The sequence below is a fragment of the Pinus tabuliformis genome, chromosome 2_2 (assembly GCF_031772625.1).
Source record: "Pinus tabuliformis cultivar Carrire ecotype Pingquan chromosome 2_2, CPIR1, whole genome shotgun sequence".
NCBI lineage: Eukaryota > Viridiplantae > Streptophyta > Pinopsida > Pinales > Pinaceae > Pinus > Pinus tabuliformis.
Genome location: NC_142300.1, coordinates 802,737,073 through 802,744,167, shown reverse-complemented (window position 1 = coordinate 802,744,167; position 7,095 = coordinate 802,737,073). Strand labels below are relative to the sequence as shown.

At 50.8% G+C, this 7,095-nt stretch overlaps 1 non-coding gene across 1 annotated transcript; it reads left to right on the top strand.

The window, feature by feature from the left end:
* Nucleotides 1-4,731: 4,731 nt before the first annotated feature.
* Nucleotides 4,732-6,544, top strand: LOC149195300 (18S ribosomal RNA). Its single transcript, XR_016255410.1, has one exon. It is a non-coding gene; the product is annotated as an 18S ribosomal RNA (ribosomal RNA).
* Nucleotides 6,545-7,095: the final 551 nt, after the last annotated feature.

Below are 7,095 nucleotides of genomic sequence, written 5' to 3'. Positions count from 1 at the left end.
GGGTAGTTTGTAGGGTGGCTAATTTTCATCTTCTCTCCATCCCCACTCTGTAGCGCATGAGCGGTAATGTTGGCCATGCTCGTCTATGAACATATCCCCTTCCGCTCTCCAAGTTTTTGGAGCTGTAGGGGCTGTTGTGGTTTGGCTCCCTGGCTCGTCTTGGTCCCCTTGTGCCCCTCTAGATGATACCATCGACATGCTTTCTTTCCGTGTGAAAGGTGGGTTGGTAATCGAGTTGTGTTTTTGGGTTTTCCTGAATGATGGCCCTGGGTCGTTTGTAGGGTGTCCGATTTTCATCATCTCTCCATCCCCACTCGGTAGCGCATGAGCGGTAATGTTGGCCATGCTCGTCCCGGTAGGCATATGTGAACAATTCCCCTTCTGCACTCCAAGTTCTTGGCGCTGTATGGGTTGTTGTGGTGTGGCTCCTTGGTTCGTCTTGGTCCCCCTCGTGCCCCTCCAGAAGATGCCGGTGACAGGTTTTCTTTCCGTGTGAAAGGTGGGTTGGTAATCGAGTTGCTTTGTCCGGTTTGCCCGAACGATGGCCTTGGGCCATTTGTAAGGCGGCTGATTTTTGTCTTCTCTCCATCCCCGCTCGGTAGCACATGAGCGGAAATGTGGGCCATGCTCATCCCCGTCCCTCTTTCCTATCCCAACGATAAGAATGTTTAAAGTTTTCTCGGCGCTCCTTTGAGCCTTCGTTGTTGTGGTCCCAGATGGAAGCCCCAAAACTCCGTCATTGCCTATGTCGCTATCGTGCCCCTCGGTTGTTGCGAATAGAGAATTTTGATTGGGCTGGGCAGCCATTTGTGGCTCCATTGAAATTGGCTCCTCGTTATATTGTTCACCTCCTCCCTATTTGGTGTGGAGGGTTTTGCTTTTCGTGTGAAAGGTGGGTTGGTAATTGAGTTGGTTTTTTGGGTTTGCCTCAAGAATGGCCTTGGGTCGTTTGTAGGGTGTCCGATTTTCATCTTCTCTCCATACCCACTCGGTAGCGCATGAGCGGTAATGTTGGCCATGCTTGTCCTTGGAGGCATATGTGAACAATTCCCCTTCTGCTCCAAGTTTCAGGAGTTGTATGGGTTGTTGTGGTGTGGCTCCTTGTGATGGCTAGCCTCTTCATTGTTCGACTGTTTATGGTGCCGGTGTCTTGTGCTTGTACTCTTTCCGTGTTGGCATTGTCGGTTGAGATGCATACATTTAAGATGGACGTGGAAGGGTTTTGGTTGTAAACCACCTACCCTCCCTCTTGCTTGCCTTTTCCATCGGGCGATGTGAGGCACTGTTCTCCTTGTTGTAAAGTCAAGGGTTGGCATTCCTTTTAAAGTGCACATTGTTCATCGTTGCGTTGGCTTTGAGGTTTTGATAGATGTGTTGGCCCATATGTTTGATCGAGGGGTCAAATTTTCCCTTGCATCTTTCGTGTGTGGCAGGCTTTTGCGGTTGGAAATGTTAAATCACAACGTTTATGGGCATTTTTTGTTTCAATTGTGTATGCGCTTGTGGTCCAATGGGGAGGAGGCTTGCTACTATAGTCATCGATGGTGGGGGCTATTTGGAAGAAGGATTTCGAGGTGGAACGCTTCGACCTCCCTCCTTTGCGTGGAGGTGGTCGTAGCGGAAAATTATTCATCGTCCGGTCCATAAAGCTGTGGGAAATCTCCTAGGTTGCTTGTACGTAGGGTGCGTGGGCTGCGGAGCTGCCCGATCCCTTCTCCTGTTTGGATATGTGTCCTTGTATTGTGTAGCGACAAATTGATTTGCATTTACTTCCTTCCTTTGCCTTCGCATCGTGGTTGACACAGGCGGTCAAGTGATCGAGGTCCACCATTTCTACTGGCGTGGGTGGACTCCTAGGTGGCCTCGGTGTGTGGCGTGGAGGGTCGGGGGGCATTTCTAAGATAGGTTGTGGGCTCGATTGGTCTTGTTGTTTTGTTTCCTTCCATTTCCTTTGCATTGAGGCTGTCGCAGGCGATCATGCAATCGAGGTCCATCGTTGCTGCTGTCCGGGTGGACTCCTAGGTGGCCTCTCTGCGGGGAGGGTTGGGGGGCACTTGTTGTTTCAATTGTGTATGCGCTCGTGTTCCAATGGGGAGGAGGCTTGCTACTATAATCATCGATGGTGGGGGCTATTTGGAAGAAGGATTTCGAGGTGGAATGCTTCGACCTCCCTCCTTTGCATGGAGGTGGCCGTAGGGAAAAATTATTCATCGTCCGGTCGGTAAAGCTGTGGGAAATCTCCTAGGTTTCCTGTACGTAGGGTGCGTGGGGTGCGGAGCTACCCGATCCCTCCTCCTGTTCAGATATGTGTCCTTGTATTGTGTAGCGACCCTCTTGATTTGTATTTACTTCCTTCCTTTGCCTTCGCATCGTGGTTGCCACAGGCGGTCAAGTGATCAAGGTCCACTGTTTCTGTTGGTGCGGGTGGACTCCTAGGTGACCTCGGTGCGTGGCGTGGAGGTTCGGGGGGAATTTCTAAGAGAGGTTGTAGGCTCGGTTGGTCTTGTTGTTTTGTTTCCTTCCGTTTCCTTTGCATTGAGGCTGCTGCAGGCGATCATGCGATCGAGGTCCATCGTTGCTACTGTCCGGGTGGACTCCTAGGTGGCCTCTCTGTGGGGAAGGTTGGGGGGCACTTGTTGTTTCAATTGTGTATGCGCTCGTGGTCCAATGGGGAGGAGGCTTGCTACTATAGTCATCGATGGTGGGGGCTATTTGGAAGAAGGATTTCGAGGTGGAACGCTTCGACCTCCCTCCTTTGCGTGGAGGTGGCCGTAGGGAAAAATTATTCATCGTCTGGTCGGTAAAGCCGTGGGAAATCTCCTAGGTTGCCTGTACGTAGGGTGTGTGGGGTGCGAAGCTGCTCGATCCCTCCTCCTGTTCGGATATGTGTCCTTTTATTGTGTAGCGACCCTCTCGATTTGCATTTACTTCCTTCCTTTGCCTTCGCATCGTGGTTGCCACAAGCGGTCAAGTGATCGAGGTCCACCATTTCTGCTGGTGTGGGTGGACTCCTAGGTGGCCTCTGTGTGCGGCGTGGAGGGTCGGGGGGCATTTCTAAGAGAGGTTGTGGGCTCGGTTGGTCTTGTTGTTTTGTTTCCTTCCATTTCCTTTGCATTGAGGCTGCCGCAGGCGATCATGCTATCGAGGTCCATCGTTGCTGTTGTCTGGGTGGAGTCCTAGGTGGCCTCTCTGCGGGGAGGGTTGGGGGGCACTTGTTGTTTAAATTGTGTATGCGCTCGTGGTCCAATGGGGAGGAGTCTTGCTACTATAGTCATCGATGATGGGGGCTATTTCAAAGAAGGATTTCGAGGTGGAACGCTTCGACCTCCCTCCTTTGCGTGGAGGTGGCCGTAGGGGAAAATTATTCATCGTCCGGTCGGTAAAGCTGTGGGAAATCTCCTAGGTTGCCTGTACGTAGGGTGCGTGGGGTGCGGGGCTGCCCGATCCCTCCTCCTGTTCGGATACGTGTCCTTGTATTGTGTAGCGACCCTCTCGATTTGCATTTGCTTCCTTCCTTTGCCTTCACATCGTGGTTGCCACAAGCGGTCAAGTGATCGAGGTCCACCATTTCTTCTAGCGCGGGTGGACTCATAAGTGGCCTTGGTGCATGGCGTGGAGGGTCGGGGGGCATTTCTAAGAGAGGTTGTGGGCTCGATTGGTCTTGTTGTTTTGTTTCCTTCCATTTCCTTTGCGTTGAGGCTGCCGCAGGCGATCATGCGATCGAGGTCCATCGTTGCTGCTTTCCAGGTGGACTCCTAGGTGGCCTCTCTACGGGGAGGGTTGGGGGGCCCTCGTTGTTTCAATTGTGTATGCGCTCGTGGTCCAATGGGGAGGAGGCTTGCTACTATAGTCCTCGATGGTGGGGGTTATCTGGAAGAAGGATTTCGAGGTGGAACGCTTCGACCTCCCTCCTTTGCGTGGAGGTGGCCGTAGGGAAAAATTATTCATTGTTCGGTCGGTAAAGCTGTGGGAAATCTCCTAGGTTGCTTGTACGTAGGGTGTGTTGGGTGCGGAGCTGCCCGATCCCTCCTCCTGCTCGGATATGTGTCCTTGTATTGTGTAGTGACCCTCTTGATTTGCATTTGATTCCTTCCTTTGCCTTCACATCGTGGTTGCCACAGGCGGTCAAGTGATCGAGGTCCACCATTTCTGCTGGTGCGGGTGGACTCTTAGGTGGCCTTGGTGCGTGGGGTGGAGGGTCGGGGGCATTTCTAAGAGAGGTTGTCGGCTCGGTTGGTCTTGTTTTATTTCCTTCCATTTCCTCTTTGCATTGAGGCTGCCGCAGGCGATCATGCGATCGAGGTTCATCGTTGCTGTTGTCCGGGTGGACTCCTAGGTGGCCCCTGTGCGGGGAGAGGAGGGGTGGGTTGTGGGGCATTTCTAAGGGAGGTTGCGGGCTCGATTTGTCTTGTATGATTTCCTTCCCTTGACTTTGTGTCGAGGCTGCCACAGGCGATCATCCGATCGAGGTCCACTGTTGCTGCTATCTGGGTGGACTCCTAGGTGGCATCGGTGCGGAGCGGGGAGTGGCCTTGGTGCGTTGTGGTTCGGCAGGTCTGCCCATTTGTTTGCCATGTCCTTGGCATGTTGCGTGTGCTTCCTTCTTGGGATGCAAGAGGTGCAAGGCATAAAAGTTTTACATGATATTTTGACGTCTCTTTGACTTGATGGGTGTTCAGGTTGGCTCTCGGTAAGAGAGCGACCAGAATGCCCTTTGAAGTGGGAGGGTGCTACCTGGTTGATCCTGCCAGTAGCCGTATGCTTGTCTCAAAGATTAAGCCATGCATGTCTAAGTATGAACTAATTCAGACTATGAAACTGTGGATGGCTCATTAAATCAGTTATAGTTTTTTTGATGGTACCATACTACTCGGATAACCATAGTAATTCTAGAGCTAATACGTGCACCAAGTCCCGAATCTTTGGAAGGGATGCATTTTTTAGATAAAAGGTCGGCGCGGGCTTGCCCTCTTCTCTGGTGAATCATGATAACTCGACGGATCGCACAGCCCTTGTGCTGGCGATGCTTCATTCAAATTTTTGCCCTATCAACTTTCGATGGTAGGATAGAGGCCTACCATGGTGGTGACGGGTGACAAAGAATTAGGGTTCGATTCCGGAGAGGGAGCCTGAGAAATGACTACCACATCCAAGGAAGGCAGCAGGCGTGCAAATTACCCAATCCTGACATGGGGAGGTAGTGACAATAAATAACAATACTAGGATCATCAAGTTTGGTAATTGGAATGAGTACAATCTAAATACCTTAACGAGGATCCATTAGAGGGCAAGTCTGGTGCCAGCAACCTCGGTAATTCCAGCTCCAATAGCGTATATTTAAGTTGTTGCAGTTAAAAAGCTCGTAGTTGGATCTTGGGTCGTAAAGGTCAGTCCGCCTACTCGGTGTGCACCTGCCCTTCCGTCCCTTTTGTCGTCGGCATGCTCTTGGCCTTAATTGGTTGGGCGGCGGTTCCAGCGCTGTTACTTTGAAAAAATTAGAGTGCTCAAAGCAAGCTTATGCTCTGAATACATTAGCATGGAATAATGTGATAGGAGTCTGGTCCTATTGTGTTGGCCTTCGAGACCGGAGTAATGATTAATAGGGACTGTCGGGGGCATTCGTATTTCATTGTCAGAGGTGAAATTCTTGGATTTATGAAAGACGGACCACTGCGAAAGCATTTTCCAAGGATGTTTTCATTAATCAAGAACGAAAGTTGGGGGCTCGAAGACGATCAGATACCGTCCTAGTCTCAACCATAAACAATGCTGACCAGGGATCGGTGGATGTTGCTCTAAGGACTCCTCTAGCACCTTCTGAGAAATCAGAGTGTTTGGGTTCCAGGGGGATTATGGTCGCAAGGCTAAAGCTTAAAGGAATTGATGGAAGGGCACCACCAGGAGTGGAGCCTGCAGCTTAATTTGACTCAACACGGGGAAACTTACCAGGTCCAGACATAGTAAGGATTGACAGATTGAGAGCTCTTTCTTGATTCTATGGGTGGTGGTGCATGGCCGTTCTTAGTTGGTGGAGCGATTTGTCTGGTTAATTCTGATAACGAACGAGACCTCAACCTGCTAACTAGCTACGCGGAGGTTCCCCTTCACGATCAGCTTCTTAGAGGGACTATGGCCATTTATGCCATGGAAGTTTGAGGCAATAACAGGTCTGTGATGCCCTTAGATGTTCTGGGCCGCACGTGTACTACATTGATGCAGCCAACGAGTTTTTATTCCTGGTTCGAGAGGATCGGGAAATCTTCTCAAATTGCATCGTGATGGGGATAGACCATTGCAATTATTGGTCTTCAACAAGGAATTCCTAGTAAGCGTGTGTCATCAAATCGTGTTGACTACGTCCCTGCCTTTTGTACACACCGCCTGTCGTTCCTACCGATTGAATGATCCAGTGAAGTGTTCGGATTGCATCGACGATGGTGGTTCACCGCCTTCGACGTCGTAAGAAGTTCATTGAACCTTATCATTTAGAGGAAGGAGAAGTCGTAACAAGGTTATTGTAGGTGAACCTGTGGTAGGATCATTGATAGCAGGGGTTTTCTTTTTTGGTTCAGGTTGGTTGGGTGTCAATTGCAATGTGGGACTTTGTGGTGCGTCTCTAGGGGAGCGGGTTTGGTGTTTGGTGGGAACATCGTTGGTTGCTTGTCTCGAGGTAACGCTTGTTTTTTCGTGTGTTCTTGCAAGCCATGCTTGTGCTTGTCCCACCCATCCTTTGTTTTTCTTCCCCCCAATGTGTTTTTGTAGGGGGTTCGGAAGCTTGTTTCTTGGGAGCCCTTCCGACGATCTGTTCAGCCGGGCATGGTTGCTGCAGAGTTGAGGTGCTTGGTAAAAATGATGGATAAATTCGGACTCATTCGTAGCGGCGTTGCTCAGTCTTTTGTTCGTTGGAAGGCATGGGCCAAGGGTGCGGGCTTCCATAGTTGGTTCTCTCGAAAATGCGGCGGTGGTTGATGTGTTGCTTGGGTGAGATTTTTTGCTGGTGGTTGGGTCGAGGGAGTGGTTGCGTGCGCGCCTGGTAGCTCAAACCTTCCGTGAGGCGAGATTGTCGGGGTGCGGTCAAGTATGGGATGGATGAAG